Source organism: Trichoplusia ni, chromosome 25 (genome assembly GCF_003590095.1).
Source record: "Trichoplusia ni isolate ovarian cell line Hi5 chromosome 25, tn1, whole genome shotgun sequence".
Classification (NCBI taxonomy): Eukaryota; Metazoa; Arthropoda; class Insecta; order Lepidoptera; family Noctuidae; genus Trichoplusia; species Trichoplusia ni.
Genome location: NC_039502.1, coordinates 3234219 through 3255868, shown reverse-complemented (window position 1 = coordinate 3255868; position 21650 = coordinate 3234219). Strand labels below are relative to the sequence as shown.

General features: G+C 31.0%; 1 protein-coding gene across 2 annotated transcripts in view; it reads right to left on the bottom strand.

Annotated features, from left to right (window-relative positions):
• LOC113505332 (diuretic hormone class 2) overlaps positions 1 to 20288 on the bottom strand; it is a 46881-nt gene extending 26593 nt beyond the window's left edge. Inside the window, exon 1 of one of the 2 annotated variants that reach the window (XM_026887970.1) lies at positions 20169 to 20288. The gene's annotated coding sequence lies outside the window, so the exon portion shown is untranslated. The remainder of the gene's footprint in view (positions 1 to 20168) is intronic. The other variant, XM_026887972.1, reaches the window with a different exon arrangement.
• Between the last annotated feature and the right edge of the window lie 1362 nt (positions 20289 to 21650).

The window sequence follows — 21650 nt, the reverse complement described above, 5'->3', positions numbered from 1 at the left end:
TAATTCAATCAGTCTATATTTATTCTTGTTTGTAATAATAAATACACGTTTAAAGTGAAAAACAATATTTTCTTGTTAAAATACGACTTATCCTATAATTAAGCGTTAGTAAAACGTTTAACTTAAGATTTATGGCATTAAAATAATTATTTCATTCAGTAACGAAACTTGAAAGATGTTAATTACAAACGTTGCTACTTCAAATCTGTTTACTTGCTTAGTTTCGGGTTAGCTGAGAGCTATAAACCAACTTTTGCCATCGATTTTCCCAAATATAAAACCATTAAAATACGTTTTATGGTAATGTGTGTAACAACCGTCATAAAATATACGTTATAGAAAATAAAAAGGTAACCCTCGTTAAAATAACCGTTTTCTAAGTGTAAGTATAACTAAATCATTATTATATCCATTGTATATTTTTTCTCATTCTGAAATTACATGATTTTTTTTTCTTGTTTAGCTGAAGCCCGACTCCAGGACTATGGTCTTCCTCACAATTTTTTTAATGAAATGCAGAGGTTTTATCTATAAGTATAGGCAGGTGCCGCTACCTAAACATTACAAAAAATTAACAAAACCCATAACCTACTTGAGGCCAAATGTGGAAAATATGGAAAACATATAGGAAGCATTCAAAAACAAGGTACCTGTGTCAACCAATTTCAAACTTCATCATTAAATAAATAAAGCCTAGAATACAAAAACCTACGTAAACGTTTGACATTTCCACATTTAAAGTGACATTTGTTTCACATATCGTACGATACATCGCGATAGCATCAAAACGTTTATGTTTTTCACTCGTTTCCACCCCTTTGTTCTATAAATGTCCCCCTCGTGTCAGTTTTCTCATGCAATTGACTTCAAGGATGCCTCCGGTAACGTGTGCCTCTTGACCTAAACCTAGGCTGAAGCTGAACTATAACTAAATAACAAACATACTACGGAAATATAAGTATGTCAGACTATGTTGTAGTAAAATTTTCATGGTAAAAGATTTCAAACTCATATTGTAAAGGTGTATGTAAATGTATGTTTGTTTGTTATCTCTTTACACTAAAACAGCTGGAACAAATTTAATTTTTTTTTTGTGTGAAGGTAGTTGCAACCGTGGATTAACCGAAGCTTGAACAAACTCTTGAACCGAGTTTTGAATGCTATTGATTTTTTTAAAGGTAATTATTAAGGTCGTGCGATTTTGCGTTAGACGTTTAATAAAATCAAACTCCAGATTCAAAAGTCAATAATAAAAAAAAAAACAAAATTGTTTTATGGTTACCTAATTTATTAAAATAGAATTACTAAAACGGGTGTTAGTCTAAGTCTAGAAAATTGTATTCGTTCGTTTGATCTTTAATTCAGATCTAAGGTTCAATAATTTCTTTTAAATAAGTTTTAATTTCCAAACGAAATTAAAATCAATAAAAGTGTCTGTTAAGTTTATCTTAATACTTTCAGACAGTTATTTAAAAACTTTACTTTTTTAAATGTTATTTCTAGCCCTACATGGTGTAAAATATTATTTTGGGATTTTTAAAACCCGTTTTCGCTATTTCCATGCCTAAAAATTGCATGTAACTGACTCAGCATTTGAGATTTACGAGAACATTCACAGTTTCTGTGAAACGTGTTATATTCTGTCACGTTATTTTAGCTCTCAGAAATAAAGGGATCAAATAGATTTTTTATTTCATTTTTTCTTTGTCAAATACACAAGTTATATTAATAAAAAAAGGAGTCCCTATTTACTTTAGTTTTCAAATAATTCTCAGGAAGAAATACTAATATACCGACAACAAGCTTTCAGATTTAACATTTTCCACCGTTATAAATTTTCCTCTAACAAGATGAATTTTTCAACCCTAATAGCTCTGAAATTGTGTACATTAACGTGTTTAAGACGAAGACTAACGTAATTAATTGTGTTAAGATTTTATTTATGAGGAAATTCTGAACGCCCCGCGTTAAAATTTTTGTAGTGAACATTTTTCACTCCTGCCAACCCTAGCATCACAATGAATAGGGATGATACTGGCTGTTAATGAGAACCTCAGCTTGTTCGTCGAAAAAAAAAAACAAATGTTACACTGAATTGAAATCGCTGTTTTGTTTGCAAATTAAAACTTTTTTAATATTGACTTTTGCTTTTTCATTTGTGGCCTGATGTAGCGTTGGATTTGAACTTGGTAGAGGTGTGCAACCTCTTTTATAGGTGAATCAACCAATCATATATTATGCACATTGTTTAATAAATTGAAGTCACATTTAAGTCACATTGAAGTCACATTGAAGTGACATCATTCATCATGATCTTGCTACAGTATTTGGCACTGACAGATGATACAACATAGGAAATAGAAAAAGGTTTTCTTACACAATCTATTATTGACATATAAAAAAAAATACTGATGTAAAGTTGTTTCAAATTACGTGTTAAAAAGATGAGCACACATGATTATGTTTTCAAACTTTCCGTAATGTTATTATTTTACTATATTATGAAAATGAGGAAACAAAAGAAAACCTACATTTCCATGCAAGAAATAAACATGAACACTACATGAAAACCTGACGACTACGAGTGGATTAAAAAGAGTGTAAAACCTTAAGAATCCACTATACAATGTTGTTAACACAAATCCCAAGCTCCCACTGACCTTTCACATTTAATCTGTTTATTTACATCTGTCATAAAGACGCCATTTTATTTTCACTTTGACATCGTAAAAGTGACGTCATTTGCAGGTGAGAGTGCAATTCGTGTTTAAATAGCAAGGATAACAATTTCGTTGCTAGGTAACGAGAACTAGATATGGTTGTGATACAGTCTGTATTCTGGGTGAATAAACATGGATTATTTTTTAATCAGAGGAATTATTATAAGACCAAGTATATTTTTTTAGGTCAAAAAACGTAGAGATACTTTGAGTTTTTTAAACTAAGATGACTTTGAACGACTATCAAATTATCTGATTAAAACTATAAGTTTTAAAATCAGGTTTTTTACATCAAATTGTAAATTTCAAAATTAATTATTTAACTCTTGCTGAAACTTACATTAATTAAATAAAATTTAATAACATTTTAATTTTTAATACAAAAGCGAAACAAAATTTGAACTACACTAAAGTAAATGATTATAAAATGAACCTGAACGATGACTGATTTTCTGAAAAAAACTTCACCATCGATATGGATATTATGGATCGAGTATACACCAAACCAATCCATCAGTCTAAGATCGATTGATTTCCCAACTTACGTAGCACCCAAATTCCATATATAATATATTACATTATATTTTATATTTTAATAATAATGTGCAACTTTCGTTCTCATTCGACGATTTTTCTTTGTTTGTGACACACATATTAAACGCGTATGTGACTTGAACTTAAGTAATGATAAACTATTACTTTTGCCAAGATAATTAAAAAACGAAAAAACATATTTTTTTATGCATATACACAGAATGGAAATAAACATCATTTTCTTTTTATTAATCTCCAAAATGAGTATACGTCAAGTATTCCACCTTTAATAGATTTGTTAATGGCATACGATGGCTTTTGTGGTACGGTATATGGCGTCAAAAATAAACAAAAAAAACTGTATGAGAAGGTTGTATCTGGCGAGAAAAGGAAATAAAACGCCAGGACATATTGTGTTTACTAACTTGGCACGTCCGTGTCTAATGAAAAAACCTTGTTTTTTACTGCAGGGCAAAGGGAAGTAGTCTTTTATGAGAAAGAATGAGCATAAATCACGCCGAAGTTACATGAGGTATTTATTAAACAATTATTATTCAAAATACAACGACGCAAGATATTTAAATTGTCCCCAATATTCGAGGAACATTTTAAAAGCTTTCTCATTTATCTAGTTCATTTTAAGAATATTGACGTTGATAAAGAAACTCTAAAATTAATGGAAATTAAATATTCAACTCGTCACTTGTCAATAAGAATTGACCTTTAAAATTGACAGCAAAAAACGTAATTTTATATAAAAGCTGCTTTCTATTATAATGCCAGAATAAAATACGGATTAGGCTTCGAGTGAAATTGCGTCATGTTAACGGAAATTGCTGTTAGTTACAAAAATATCATAACTTTGAGCCTTTGAGTGTTGTGTAAAATATATTATGTAAGACTATGTTGGCAGAGATAGCTGTTTAAAATGCCCGATTAAGTATGTAAGTGTCAGAAAGAAGGAACTTAAAAAAGTCACGTAAAATAAATTATCATTAAGCACCATGTAGGTGTTACCTACTTCCATACATCACATACAACTGAAGCAAATAAATTTTGTATGTGCGTCCGTTGTTCTCGAGGCCTGTCAGTTTGCTCTGATTAAAATTTAAATTGAATAATACATGTGGGTGGGTAGAACGAGAGATACTAAATTTCAAAAATTAATCTGGCAACACGGAAAATTTTGTGTTATTAAGTTGGTATAAGTAAGGGTAGGTTTTTTGCACCCTGTTCTGTTGGTCTCGAGATCTCGTTCTCAAATCCCTCTATTTGTTTTCTCAACTATTAGAATATAAATAACATTGGTAGGACAAAGTTTGCAGTAGTTTCCGTTAGTTATCGTGGCATATGTATCATCCAAATAGTTTTGTTTCACATATTCTGCTTTTGGGTTGAAATTTGGGAAAAATTAAGATTTTTATATGCACTACAAACAATACAGTATTTCAACATACAGTAAAGGAAGGTTAAATCATAGTTTTGTTTTTGCCTACGGTTGAAAACACGTATGAAAATTTTGCGTTTGTATTTTTAAATACATACATACATATGTCATTCATCATTTTTCAAATTATACCATAGCGCGTTCGCAAACACAATTAATTTATTTTCAAAAAGTAATTAAATTGTTTATACGGTTGCAATTTACTGAAATCAATTAAACCGCTAAGTTAACAAAACCACATATTGGTTTGGGATCCCTAACTTAATTGTGGCCGTACATAATTTCATTAACTGACCACTAACACGATTCGAATAGCTAGTCTTAACTAGTCTAGTTACAACTCGACAAATTTATTATTCCTTTTTATTAAAAGAAAATAGCGAAAAAGATAGCAGCTATGAAAAAAGGGTTTGTTTACAAAAAGTGTCTTTCGGATGCTTCAAAAAATTCAATTATTTTATTTAGGAAAATTCAAAAAGGAAACATAAAAATCACTTTCACCACATATTTACAAAAGAAATTCTCTGCGTGACTCATTATTATTATTTAGTTTTAGAAAGTATGAGCACTTAAATATATTTGAAGTTTACTAAACTCCTTTTAAAACATATTTTGATTCTAAATATCCGTTTCAGTGTAATTATGTCCTTGGGAAGAGAAAAATGGTTGTAATTGTCAACTAATTAACTTTAAGAAACGTGTTCCTAATGTTTTACAAAAAAGAGGAAAATGCAATTAGACTTGTAAATTAATTCGCTATAATTATTTAAGGTCTGATTAAGGTCAAGTTTCTTTCACAGAACTCATCAATATTTCTCAAACGTTTTCGTTCCAAGTATCAATCTTTGAAACAAAAAACGTAGGAAAACATTCTTATTGCCTTATAGTTATCCATAAATACATTTTTATAGTTAGATAATTTCAATTTTCAATTTTGTCAATTATCCCTGTTTTCAAAAAACAATATTTCTTTTATTATATTCCAGTCAAATTTCGACTCAAATGACATAACTCAGAGTCTATTATATTCGAAAGCGTGTAAACAATAATAAATTTTATTCCCGAACCGTGTTTCGCAATAAACCAAATTTTACTGTACTGAAATGTTAATAACGGGGATCGTAAAAACATCTATCAGGACTGGTGACGTCAGCATACCATCCGAAGTCACGTACTAACATAATATCAGCCTAATTTTTCCCTCAAACCCTTTAGATTGGCCTATAAATCATTGCATATTGCGTGACGTCATCAAATAAAGATGGCCGCTTGTTTAGTGCAGATTATTATGTTTGGCGGGTCGTAAATAAATGACAATCTCTGTTACATACTTATGAAGAGATTGGCATCGAAGTGCTGGCTGTTGTAAGTTAGTAGTGATAACGAAAATTTGCTCTAAGAATGATAGAACTTCTTTACTTGATTATTCTGTCCCATACGCTGCACATTACATCTTTAATAAATTTGCTTTCCTAATCATAAAATACCAATCATTTAACAGCTTCGTAAATATGTATTTCGCAATCACGTTCCATAAAAAGATTACAATCTTTCAGACAAATCAACAAAATACGTGTGGAAGTGACATTCACGGATCACGTGACATTTACCTAAATAGGTTATGTCAATTCAAAGATTATTTCATCGGCGTTCCCATTTTTTGGCCATGATACATTCTGATCGCCTGTTGGTGTTTTATTTATAAATCGAAGATCAAAGTTGGTCTGAACGAATTCAAACTAAGAATCTTTCATTTGTTTTTTCTTTCATAATGAGCTTTTTATTGTGAGTGAGTGTAAGTCTCTGTCGAAGCTTTTTAAAGCAAGCATTTTGTGCTAGAAAATTATTTGTTTTTGTATAGTTTTTTATTTTTCTTATGCTAATGAGTAACTTAACTTATTTTAACCATTGACCGTAGATACTGTGTGGTACGGAAGTATCACACTAGAAGGATTTTTAACGGTAGCTACAAAAAGGGTATCAACATCGTTGTTTGTCCACGATAGTGGCGTGCCGTGTACGATCCATTACTGAATTTGCAGATATCTGTTTACGGCACTATTTGACAGCTAGCTTGGTAACCAATGAGTCTATTTCATTACAATTTTAAGACTTCTCTTACTTTTTGTTAAACTTTGACCTTTTAAGAGCTGTTATTTTTAAGACTATGTAAATTGATTAAGTTTTGAATTGAAAATAAGTAGTTCGAACTCTTTGAATAAAGATTTTTAATACAGAGTGGCTTGAACGATAAAATTACCAATATTAAAAAACAAACACAAATATAGGTACATATTGCAGCTACGACAAACAAAAATCGTAATGAATAATAAATTGTATGCGCGTTCACCCTTTTATGAATCATGAAAACAATGAAACAAATCATACAAGCTTTTCAGTAGATGAAAGTACTCCCTTAGTACGGCCTACTCGTAACAATTTCGGGTTCCCCTTAATCATAATAAATCTTGACAAATAAACACCATTGAACTTCTTCTATACAAGGCTTTTTCAAGCACGGGCGGTTCTAACTTGACATTTTTTTTGTCATGATCTTTCTAAGTATTGATTATAGTAAATAATTTAGTTTTTTGAATTATTTTGTGATCAAATGCCTTGTGAGGATACTGAATATATGTTGTACCTACAATTCTACACTATAAAACTAAATTGTGATCTACAACTCAAATATTGACAGGCAATAACAAGTAAGAAATAATTGACAAAGATTATCCAAATGTTTTTTATAGACCCATACAAGAGTAATTAAATCGTTATTCATCCACTTTAGAATACAAACAGTATAGATGCCTAAGGCATTAAGTCCGCCTCTTTACACGTTGTGCGTAAAGGATAAATGGATAAATAAATAAATGATTATTTGCTAAACATTGAGGCAGGTCTCTAAATAAACTTACAACTTTATACAAATTCAACTACGCAACACGTTCTGCTCGAGTTCCTATTTCAATTTAAAACCCGCTAACAGATGAGAACTCAAGAGCAAGGCTGTTACTTCCATCAATTTGCGGCAGGGTGACGCGGTCACAGAATATATTTCGTAAGCATCGCTCCGCGAAAGTTAATTGCCATGATAAACAGCGACGAGATCGTTTGCCGTCAACGAAATATTAGGCCTTTCAATATTTCGTGTCTAAAAATACGATTTCATTTTGAAGAAAAATTAAACAGATTTTTTTTAGGCTATTTGGTATTTCATTCAAGCACCTCGTACACCTTGCCTGAGTTTCAGAGTTTCAGAGAGACAGTTTCTTATAAGGCCTCAATTAAGTCAGGTCGTCTGAAATGTAGCTTTCGAGCGGATAAATAAACTAAACATAAACTTTAAATAAATGAATACCAACTCCAACCGTAAGACGACACATGTTGTCTTTCGCTTGGTTTCGTTCTAGTTTCAAATCGCCTTACCTGAATATCGAAGTTAGAATACATTTTAACTTACAAACAGATAAAGCATAAGGATTTCTTAAAAAAAAACAAATGTTAATCTTCGTTACACTAAAATAAAGGTATAAAGAAACGATTTGGAATCAAATAAATGGCCCAGAAAACAACATTAGTTTAAAAGAACCAAAAGATTTATCTGAAATCGTTTTACTTTTTGAAACAATGAATATCTCATTAAATCCAATTTGATTTCAGATTGGAGAAATTAATTGAATTGATTTTCAATTGCCGTCGGAAGCTAATGAAAAAAAATTGTAACACGAAAATTTATTTATTACCCTAAACCAGATAGAATTTGGTGATGAATTGAAAATCAAGGTAATCGCAATTTGGGACGAGCTAACGTAACGAATGACAAGGTCTCTGTGTCTGATAAAAAAAATCTGTAATGGCAGTTTCTCGTTATAAAGATAAGTGATCGGTAGTGCAAAAAAACATTTCTGTTCTCTTTTTTTATCCTCTCAAAGCGTGAAGACCGAAAAGCGCAACCAAACCAGAGTGATACTAGCATCGTGTTGAGGAAGCAGGAAGGCGCTATACACTCCACATAATGCCATCTCTTTTCCTCATCGGTCTGTTACCGATGATGAAAATCTTGCTTTAAAATTTTGAAAGCACTAGCGCACGAAAACTCGCGGTAGCGATACAAGCGGTAGTGTAACTAATACTATCTAAAGGTCTAACTACTCAGCCTTTCAGAAAGATGTTGAAGAAACTAATAGATGTGGTAAAAGTTAACACAAAGTTGAGTGGCTTGATAAACATCGTCGGTAGCTGAGAGCTCATCCGCGAGGCGTTGATCCAATAATGGGAATGGCGTTACTCGGCTAACTAGGTGTCACCTTCTTGTAAAAAGTTAAGTAAGGAGAGTTAAACTTACATACCTTTTTAGAATAGCAGTGAACAATATTGTTTTTTCAGTTTTCAACTTTTTTTTAATTTTACTGCAATGATTTTCAAAGAATTTGAGTATTGAACCTCCACTAAAAAAGCGCTTTTTTATGTCTGAATCCAATCAGTTTTAAAATTACTTATTCCGTTGAAAATAATTTTTAAAGGTTTATCGAATTCGGTTCAGCCATTTAAGCTTGAAGATAATCGAACACACAAACAGAAACATACCCACTATTTTCATCTTACAAATGCCTGAACTAGGCGACAATAGGTACAGACATGGGTACCTATGTAGTACTTCAAACTGTCATGAAGCCTTGCCAAAGTAACTTAGTTTCAGTATATACTTAGCATTCCCATTACTTAGGTAAAAATGACACTTCACTAAAATTGTTTGTTAATCTTGAGTGCTATGCATTTTCATTCAAGATGATCATAAAATTTTGTTTTCTCAGCTTAATGGTAAAAGCTTGAGATAAGGTTAACGTAAAAGGATTACAAAATCTCTTGCGATAGGAAGCGAAAAGATTTGAGTTTTTATACAATTTGGGTTGTTTTTCGTAAAGAAAAATGGCCGAAAAATATTAATACTATAAGAAAGAAAACTAGTATTAGGTATAAACTTTATAAAATAAACATGATTTTTCTCACTCTATAATTTTGTCGTACCTTTTTACATCTAAAAATCTCCATTTTTTTCTACCATTTTTTTTATTCCAATTCAAGCAGTGTATTCGAGCGCAAAAAATATTTTCTATCAATTGAATACACAAAAGTGTTAATTCTAATAATTTTTACAAACAAAATGCAATTTACAATGTTGGTAATCTCCAGATTTCGTTATTTTCATCTTTGTGACCCGTGCCTTATCATGGCAGCCGTTTAAAATGAATTCAAATTAAACAACCAGTTTTTTTTCTGCTTCAAGCCGCTTATACAGATAAAGTGTTTACAGTTAGCAGTTAAAAGGCCTTTCAACTTGTTTATATTATATTTTTTCGCGAATATTAAATTTAAAAGACAAATTTGATAAAACTTTTTATATTTACCGCTCTTTTATTTAAGAATTTCATTTTTATTCAAGTTAGTTACTAAATAAACTGTACCTACCTTTAAAGTTGTGTAGCATACTAATATTATTTTCCGATACCAAACCAGTATCTTAACTTAAGATTTGACCAAGCCGTATAATGTCTATCAAAAAGACTCTACTATTTCTACCACATTCTGGGATCCAAACTCAAAGTATGTGATATAGTAGGTTTTACAAACTATACGACGAATCTTATCCTTTATGTGCGCGCAGGGTGGCATGGTTGGAATTCCACTATATTTCTCTACAACCTGTTAGGCTTGTGATAATGTAAGCCGTTACATACTGTTAAGCGTGAATTAACTGGTGACTGGGGATTTTGAAAGTATGGACTATATTGATGTTTATTTCATTACAGTGGATAAAAAATGTTAAGACATAGCAAACTATTTTCGTTCGTGTATTTAACTCAGTACGATGTTACATAATTGTATTAGATCTAGCGAACCAGTGCCCACTTCGTTGATATTTTTAAGGTTAATAAATAGTCTACGATCCTCTTAAATAACGTTAGTAATTTTGTAAATCCAGAGATTAGCACGTCTCTTCAAATCAAAATGAATTAAACCGAAAAATTTGTTGAATCTAATTTATTTACTTTCATCTACACCTGTTAACAATATATTCAAAGGCTTAAACTGATAGTTCGATGCAATATTTCCGATGAAATCTGTTAATCTATCTCGGATTGAACTGCGGTCCATAATATTGTTAACTTGAATCGACGTCGACGCAAAGGCGATGAATCGAGCCGTCGAACCGACCAAACCACAAATGGGCGCCGACGACCTCTTTAGCTCAAACATTTATCGGTTGCAACGAGTTTTATATTGTTACCTAGTTGTATGTAGAAGAAATAGATTGATTGCAGAAAATATAATCTAATGTAATGGCTGGAACCTTCAGGATGTTCGGCGATTGCAGACTAACATTCACGTAAACCTAAGAAACCACTACCTATACCGTATCATCCGATTTCATATTTATCAAAATAATAATTTTGTAACAAAGATTTTGTTGAGTTCTCCAGAGATATAATAAATTATTCTTGAAATTTTAAACCCTTAACTAGGTGTTCCCTGAGTCTAAGGATAGCAAGTGTTACTATAAAATAGTAAGTAAGTAAGTAGCTAAAATATAACCTTCGAGTAGCGTAGTGTTTCTTCCGCAATTTACAATTCTAAACTTGTATTTTTTTGCTTCATGCTAACCCCTAAACATGCAATCGTCAGGAAAAGCTGTATCATTCATCTCATCTCATTAATCATCTTCAATACAGACGGGAGTTTTTCGTTCACCCCTTTCCGCATAAAATGTGAATTAATAAATCATAATATCGGCTTATGCATTAACAATTCAATCAGAAAATCATATCATATATTCGTGATAATTAAACAATTAAATTAACTGGTATAAAATTGCTCGCAAAAAGCATGTTTAATGTGATATCAAATTAAATTATGATGCTTCCTGTAGCATGCGACCTGTATTGAGAGTGTAAAACTTTGCCGATGCGAAAATTATGTTTTAATTCATGCAAATGTTTCGTGATGTTCCGATGAATTATTCCTGTTGAATTTCATTGTATTAATATTATAATATTGTTTGCCATTTTTGAATCGTTTATTATTTTTGTGGTTAATCTTTGGTCTGTTAAATAAGTAACAAGTGGCTTGGTACTTGGGTAGTAGGTATGTTAGTGATTGTTAATACAAAAAAAAGACGCTTACAAAAGCCTTTTGAAAACGATATCACGTACTAGTTCTACCATCGTCCTACTTAATGTTACATAAAAATATTTTTCACTATCTTAACACCTGCAGACCTCACCTCGTAAAATGCATTCACTCAGAAAAGTGAATCCTTTCGTATTTCCTATTTTCCTCATATAGAACCTAATTGAAATCGAAAATCCGTGGATAAAGCGGATTGGAGTCATTGCGAGACTGAGCACATCTTAACTATGGAACACCTTTAGAAATTATCACTCTAGAACATTCGACTAAAAGTCATTGAACAGGGTAATAGTTGATTTCAACTTGGATATGTAATTGGAAACTGTGATTCGAGAATTTTCGGTGGTGAGCAGTTATTTTCTCTACTATTGTTCCTCCGTGAAGCGGTCGATTTTCGCTAGCCTGGTGTAATCTGCGGCTGTCCATTGGGACAGAACTAATATTTGCTACAAGAGGTAGTTTTTGTAGAAAAAAAATACTATGAACTATTGATTACACTGTATAGGTACTGGAGACAGAGAGTCAATTTATTTAAATTTTGTATATAGCAAATGATTGTACTGTTAATAAACTTGATTAAATTAGACGTTTCTATAAAAAATATATATATATTCGCTCATATTTTTATAAGAATTAAGATTAAAGAGATCGGAAAGGTATCGTCCCAAATTAATAAACGAATCAATTAGTACAAAATAGAAAAAATAAAATAAGGAAATGACAATGGGAATTGTCTTGGATCTAAAATGTCTGGAACTCATAAAATAACACGAACATTTTTGAAGTCATCGAATGAATTATTTAAACATAGCAATGTATCGTCCTAAAAATATAATCAGGGATGTTACTTTACATTAGAATATAAATGAAGGATATACGAAAACAGGAATATTGGTTTTCTACCTCTGTTTTCTTTACAGGGATAACAGATAATTTGCAAAACCCTTTTGGGGAAAGCCTATTACGTTCACTGTTCGACTATACGCGAGCCTAACGATTCTAAATGTTTCCGCCTAACGTTTGGCTTATAGGCAAATTGAATCACATTTTATAATGTATATTGTACAGCTAAATTTTTTGGTGGATATGTTGTTTTTGAAAAAATTTGAAATAATTATTGTGTCCACAGACATTTTGGTGAAATGTTTTTTTTTGTATCCAGGATGTCTTAATGGTTGGTAAAATTCATGAAATAATTATTTGGTTTTGGCTTTGGTTATTTTCACTAACATTTTTAAAGGTTATTTTAATAATCTTTATTTTGTGTCTTGATCAAAACTTCAATTTGTCACTCAGACTCTGTGTAATACTACAGAATATACCAGTAAAATCAGCTAACATATTATACAGAATTAAATTCTGACATATTATCATGTTAAATATGTCGGTACATACAATTTTTTAGACGTCAGAATTTGATTCCCACAATATTGAGATCGTCAATACCTTCCTGTCCCTTAGGTATTGATACGTGAATTTTCATTTACAATGTCGTGCATTGATATTTGGTTATACGAGAAAATATTTGAATTACCTTTTGGTGTATGGTAAAATAGAATTCGTATCTTACATGTGGAAAAGTATTGTGTGACTCGCGGTAGTAAGGAGTGGAGGGAATATACTAGTTCGTTATCAAAGATGAAGAATGAATTTAGACTAAGAAACAATATTTGGGAGAATACTACTTAGTCTATAACTCTGGCGATTTTTAACCTACTGCTAGTCTAGTCTAATACCTACTGCTACGAATATAGATCGCATATATAGAGAATCGGATGTAGAATATTGACGGCCATAAACCAATGGTCATGGTGGTTTTATAGTGTAAATCTACATACATAAAACAAGTCAATCATTAAAACAAAGAACAAACTAATTTGCACATTGTATAAAATTTGGCTGTCCAAACTTGTAAAACTCAAAACAACGATCGTAAAACTCTCATTTCCGTGAACCGTAACCATTATTTGAAAATCTCATACTTATTATGAATTTCTGTAATTATAACAATTTTGGTGTAATTATTTTTAATTGAGAGATTATAATTTATTCGCACCTTATTAAGCGCTATGGGATATGCGCGTAATTTGGATGGTCCATGGAAAATAACAGAAGGGTGAAATGGAAACACGTAATTATCGCTGAGTTTGGATGTACGCGTGAAGTTGACGCGTCCGTCCCGCGCAGTATGTGCACCAGGCGTATACCACTATTACTCGTATATTAAATTCAATTTATTTGTTATTATTGGCGGTAAATTTTAAGCCTTCAATTCGCTCACGGAATTGGTTCTCCAATTTAATAGTGATTTGGCCGAAAATGTTTGATGTTTATTGTTGTTTGTTCGAGTTTAATACTGGGAACGGGTTTATAGTTTGATTTTCATCTATTTTACGTAATGAGATTTTGACGTTATATGACTTATCGACGACAGCTGATTGGCTTGTATTGATAGCAGCAAAGCTGTCTACCAAAGAAACTACTCAATAACTCTGAAATATAATTAGAAATAGTCGCGTTAAACCTCCTTTTCATCGTTTTTGGATCAATAACAGAGAAAAGAAATCACCCAAAATGTTATTCCGTGCAAGGAAATTTATGACACTTTTTATGTATACAATATTTTACGTATATGGGTTAACTCAGGCATGGATGCTCGCTTTTAGACATATTTGTACAAGAATCCTTTTTGATTTAGTAGGTATTGCTTTTTAGTCCTCAAATAAAACAGACGGTAACAGGAATATCTGTTATTCTAATAATATCTTATAAGTATTTTATATTCGTATGATGTAGAAATTAGTTAACGTGAAGTTGCCGTGGCTCAGTAATATGTCTGTTTATATTTCTGAAATTAAATGAGTTATAAAAGACAAAAATCTCAACTATCTGACATATTTATTTTAGGCCATATAACAAGTTCTGAAGGAACAGTGCATCGCGTGCTAAATATCCGATAAAATTAGGGGGAAAAACATAATTGAAAAAACAGTTTCGAATAGTATAACTAGGTAGGACCTGAGACATAAAAAAAAACTTTTCAGATTTTTTTTACAATCTTTCTATCATATTCATATAAAATATTTTTTAGTTAAAGAATAATCTCCTGCTTATTTATGTACATTACCAATAATTGAATGAAATCTGAAATATTTTGACTTTGTTATATGTTAGGTTTCCTTAATGATACATGAACTAAAACATTTTACCTTCAAGCAAAAAAATAATGATGATCCTTGTTCTATAATTTGTTAATAACACATGATACAAATAAGCTGAAATCAACAAAAAATTCTAGTATATACTAATGATACAAAATATTGTAAATGAAACTGGCGGGTTATTTAGCTTTATTAACTGTAAACTCGGAAATAATTCAAGGGATGATAAAAAAAAGAAAAAACTTTACTAGGACTTTATAATAAAACCTTCATGCTTCTTATCTACTAGAGAATTTTATCACTAACTATTATTAAATAATATTCTACTTAATTTAGTGAGATGAGAGTTCTCATATGTTTTTATGTTTATTGCCTTAACCCTCAAATGGGGTAGGTACATTTTTCGGCTCAAGCCTTTATAACGTAAATATATGCAAATATTAACACTTTATTCTTGAATACCACATATTAGCCTTCATTTCATAACGGTTTTGTTAATTCCTGAAAAGGTTCAACAAAATTTTGTTGTTGGTATCTACGTAGTAAGAAACACATGCCTACGAAGTCCAGTACTGTAGTACAGTACTCATATCAAACCGATAGTTTTAAAGTCTGCACAAAAATAAAGTATGTAGCTTTCCTCATAAACCCTCCGTAATTTATCGATAAATAGTTGTGAATGTAAAACCGGCGCTCGTAGAGATAGTCTACGTTCGTAGCACTTCGTAGTCACAAGCGTAGTTTTTGTAGCAACTTAATACTGTTTTAAAATACGAACCAAGCTATTTAAATAACCGACTCTATCCACAATACTTTTCACATATACGGTGTCTCATAAATCTATTCTCAACTTTTTACTTCAGCTACTACTGACTCTATTTTATTGCAAAATGCATATTTTTCGAACTTTAAAGAAAACTGTGCAGTTGTTATCTTATGGTGTTAAGTAAAAATGATATTTACTGTTAGTGTTCGAAACTTTGTCGAAGAAAATTATCATATTTTTAAATTTGCAAGACGGTTGCATGTATTATGAGCATAAGAAAAGATAAAGTGCTACATAAGCCTCACAAAATTCTGCATCAATTGTATTAAACATAAAAATGCATATTTCATATCACTATTTAAAGACAATGCCATGTGCGTAGTGATTTCCGTAACTTATTCTAAAGGTGAACTAACAATACTAAGACAAAGGGTGTTGAAAACACTCTCCTTTACCTTAGAGGTGACGTTCCTAATTACATCAAAAAAGGTTCTATTTTCGTTCACTATTGAACTCACGTCACTACGTATTTGTACAACAGTGACCTACTTCTTAATCTCGATAGACAAATAGATGACATACAATACGTTTGTCCTTACCGCGTTCTTTTTTTTGGAACGTCACTAAAATTTTATACACAAAATTTAGAATCGAATCAATTAGAAAAAATCCTTTGCACACCAGCCTGACAATAATTATGATTACCATTTACAATTATTTTTCTTACGTCCTTTTAGAAAATATAAGTCGTAGCGTGACGGCCTACTACCGAAAATAAAAATGAACTGCCAAACAACGAAATATGTATTTGTCGGTCACTGGTAACCTATAGCGTTGCGAACTGTTCTTCATAAACACTCTAGCTCTTAAAGGACCTGGACTACAAACACAACTTATAAATATTAATCTTCCTGAATCGAGTTTATTTTATGACAGCGTTGAAAATTAAGTTCCTGTATCCTGTACTCGTGTTTGCTATAACGCCTACACTAAGGGGTAGGCAGATAATACTCTTTGTTATTTTGACGAAAGTATGTCAAGTTCTAACTCTATGTCATTCTATTAAAAAAAGAAAGATACAATACCACAGAAGCAGTCTGCAGGGTGACTTCATATTTTAATATTTTCTTCTAAGTATAGTTTTGTGACTGGTTCATGTTCACAGAAAGTGTGTGGACTTATTTATCTTTACACGAGAATAATAAAGATGAGAGAAAGAGCATTTTTATAAACTCTTATCCACACTTCAAAATAAGCTAGAATATATATATTTACTTTTATCTAGAGTTTTAACTGAATATTTCTGTTCTCTTATCGAAAAAGATGACGGAGGTACTATACGTCGCGAAAACAGTTCAAATTATTGAAGCTAAGGTGTTATAATAAATTGTGCGGGATACTATATGCTAAGTGTTCGATAATAAATATCTATTAAGATTAACTAATGAAATTTCATAAATGATTGTAAATGGAAAAACTGATATCTAAGTATGTAGAGCCAGTGTCTAAGCTAGTTAAAAATAAGAGGGTTAGTGATTCAAGTTTCTTATAGCATATTTTTTAAGAAATAGAACCTCCATGGTTATAACACCTAAGCATGCATAACACATTGTCTTTTACTATGTGATTACGTTGAGATAGGTAGTTTAGGCCAGATTACTGTTAAGGAAACTAAGGTACTCGTAAAGGGATCATCATATTTAATCTCGAAGAATATAAAACCGCTGTAGAAAACTCTGTATCTATGTTGTATATATATATTTTTAGCTGGATACTGAGTTTACCCTTAAATTGAGAAGGGTTCCCGCATGTTCTAAAGTAATTTTTATTTACAAAATAAATGGAAATTTTAGAATAACTGACACACGTTGATGGATGCATTAAGGGTTAGGTTGGTCTTTGTCTAACCACCATAAAAGGCCGCAACCTTTCATTTTACAGAAAAATCACTTAAAATTATTCATGAAAAAATAACGGTATATTATATATTTCTGTTCAAAGTATGTTATGGTATTTCAAAGTTAAGTGTCGTGTATTGATGTCGAAGCCATTATACCGACGCTATTTTCCGTCAAAGCCTGCGGAAACGTGTGGATAGAAAGCATTACACTCGGTTGAATTAAAACTCTACTGACATCTCTGAGCTCACAATGCATGGGAAAAATGAATGGAAGCTGTAAATGTATTCAGAGACACATTTGGATTTTTGGAACATATTTTTGATAGTGACTTGAAACGGTGTAATTATTTCTCTGAGTTTGCGTAAAATTATATATTTCAATTAAAATTGTATTCCGGCTTTTAGTTTGCTTTAAAAAAGAGAGTTCTGATTTTATATTACTTTAAGTAACTACGTGCTTTCAGACTCATTTTCAGGCTCAATCTCAATAATTTACAGCAACAATTCCGATTGACTTGCCTTTGTAACAATTGAACAAAGGTACCAAGGTGATACTTATAATTAATACCTAAAAGTAATTCTAAGACAATAAGTTATAACTTGAATACGGAATTTATTTGTGTCTAAACATAAAATTATATTGTTCCGAAGTTTTGTCGCACAATAGAGAAATTTGATAACTGGCAAAAGGCGCAGGTTTTGTCAATTCAACTCTTGCCTTAAATTAAAGTCTCTCTGACTTTTAAAGTCAGTCAAAGTTTAAGTACTTAATACTTAAAGGCTTATTTATTTATAATAATTTAAATTTTGAATGTAAGTAAGATTTTCTTTGTGCGAATTTTTCGTATAAACATTACCGTTACACTACATTAAAAGTACAAGTCCGTGTCACGTCCTAGATGTTCCGGCAAACTCGGTTAATAATTTAAGTTTAAAATATCACGGTGACTCTCAAAACTCTGAAGTAGAGCCCTTCTATTGGCCAATCACATATTTTTTCTACAATACTTAACTCTCATATCTTTTCATTCCGTAACATTTATTTCCAACTTTGTACATTGTTCTTGAAAAATAATAGTTCGAAGAGTTTCTATTTATAAATGAATCGTTGGATTCCATCATTTATCTTAAGATCGTATGATGTTAATCAATTCTCTGCAATCTGTTCATTCATTATTAACGTTCTTGTTGTATTGGAGAGATTCATTAAAAATGTAAATAAAAAATAACTTTAACAGGAGTCGTGATTAATTACTAGTTTTTTTTTTTATATTTGTAGAGCTATGTGACTATATTTTTAATTTAAAGCTATCCAATACTTGATTATTTTTAAATAAATTTAAATGTGCTGCTTGCTTAGAGTAAATGTCCAAAACTTTTATTAAATCGTATTTTATCCTCAAAGAAGAAAAAAAACTCGTTTTTAACGAATGCTTTTGTGAACATAACTTAATTAATAGATATCAGAATGACATGCTATTGGAAGTACTAAAATGGTTAAGGATAAAAATAATTATGGGTCGATCAAATAAAGCTTAGAAATCCCAAACTTCTCTAATAATTCCTCTACAATCGCTTAGTTAAAGCTTCTAACTTTTTTATAGTTTTCTAACTCTAAGTTATGAGTTTACGAGTTCATAACTTCAAGTTCAGTTGTAGAAAGTGACGTTTATTATGAAGGTTTAATATTTTAAGTATTTCCTATAATTCAACTTCCAAAGTCGATTTAATTATCGTCTGACGTCATATTGGAACAATAAAGAAAGTTGCTTTAAGTTAAATTAACATATCTTGTGAGTTTGTAGCTTTGTTACGATAATGATGCGAAAAGTTTGAATTTGGAGAGTATAATTTGTTTTGATTTTATAGAATTTTCTGTCGAGAATTTACTAAGCAATTATTTTACTGCACATGAAACCAATATCAGATGTTAAATAACGAAAAAGAATGTCTCAAAATATTGATAAGTAGTTCTGGTCAGTTTTTTTTATGAACATTAGTCCACAGTTTTGTAGAAAAGTTTTTATTCGGGGTTCCTTAAATTTTATTTAAATTCCGAAGCGCACTTATAAAACTTTTTAAGAATGCTGAACTTTTGTGACAATAAGTATGAGTCGTCCTCCGTTTCAGAAAAAGTTAACAGATTTCTTAACTTGCGTAATATTATTTTCTACTCGTTTAAACTTTTTGAATTTGTATGACTTTTAAATTGTTTTGGGCATTTTTAGAGTGATTGTATTTTTTTTTTCAGCTAAGAATCGAAAGTGCTATTTTAAATGTTTTTTTTTTATTTTTTGTTGCGTTCTACAATGTTAATCTTAAAATAATTTTTAATACCACTGAGACATGAAATAGAATTAACACTTTCATAATAAAACCCTAACTTTTTTATAAAATCTGAATATTACTTTCTAAAAATAAAATGTTTTTTTTTCACAGATCCACATACCTGGTTCGTATGAAGTGTGGTTCCAGCGATGTCAACAGGCAGGCACTGTCGTCGGCAACAAGTGGTGTTGTGCAGTCGCCCGCCCTGGCCCGCGCTTATATACCGCGAAGGCTCCATCCGCCCGCCCGCCCACCGGCTTAATCATCGCTGGAATGCTACTAACATAGTTTGCATTTCAATTTTAGGTAACAAAATTGTATGATGACATTAATTTTAATATTTATTTTTTATCTTTATTTATTTAGCCTTTTGCGTATGTTTAAATTGGTTATTTAGATTAGGCGGCGTTTTTGTAGCGTTAAATGATTTCGTTACAAGGTTTTGGGTGTATGTATATTTTTTTACAAGAATTTAATTTCTTTCTAAAATTTGATAGATATAATTTCAACTAGAAAGGCTAAATTAGTCATAATTTTTGTATTTAAATCAATAAGTATTTTTTATTGTGATTTTGACATAAAGGTATATTAAATTGCATATTTTTGAGAAATGATTTTCAAATAGCAGCTCAACCTCCGTAATAGGGTCCCTTTTCTAACTTCTTTTGGGTGCGAAAGCTTAAAGATTACCCTTAAAACCAATGATTTTGTCGTCTTTAGTAGGAAAAATCTCCATACAACTTTCTACTATTCAAGTTTACGCTTTTCAACTTTGATATATAAATATTCTTGTAAACAGCTTACAATTTATGTGTTCTGTGCATATTTATGATCGTGAATTTATACTTTTAAGTCCTGTTACGTTTCATATTTATAGCCCAAGATTGCTCACGTTAAAATGTTTGCAACTTCAATTTTATTTTATATAAGGGATGTAAGTTAAATCTTTGCTTTTTTTACTCTATCAAGGATGAAGGAGCTTTATTTGGCTTTTACAGTGGTAAAATGTAGTTGTGTGTGTAATGTAATTGTAAAGAACTATCATTGAGTATTTTTGTAACAACAAAAACATACAACAGACTCAAACAAAAATATTGAGTCAAAGCTGATGAAATTTTGATTTTATTCTGAAATTTTAATGGGATCAAATGACAGCTATTTCAAGTTAAATGAAAATAGAATAAGCAAATCTGTCCATCCAGTCCGAAGATAAGAATAATGTAATGTTTTTTTCCATATCTCCTCCTCCATAAAGCTGTAAAACGGAATAAATATATATTTTATTTTATAACAAGCTAATATGAAAAAGTAACAATATGCATATGCTGTCAAAATTTCAGCTCAATCGGATTCCTAATCAATCAATCAAATTTTAGTTTTGGTTACAGATAGACAGCGGAGTATGTGAAATTTAATCAAAGTCTGTAAAAGACGTGTACAATCTTTTTGAACAAGAATCAGACTAGCAACTAGTCAATAGTAAGGGACGGTGCGGTACGGAAACGATTAAAGGTCCTGAAAGAATCTCGGTGCTATTCTCGGTGTCTTTGTGTTTGTATAGTCAGAGAGTAGATTTTTAGTTTCATTCTTGATTGAATGTACT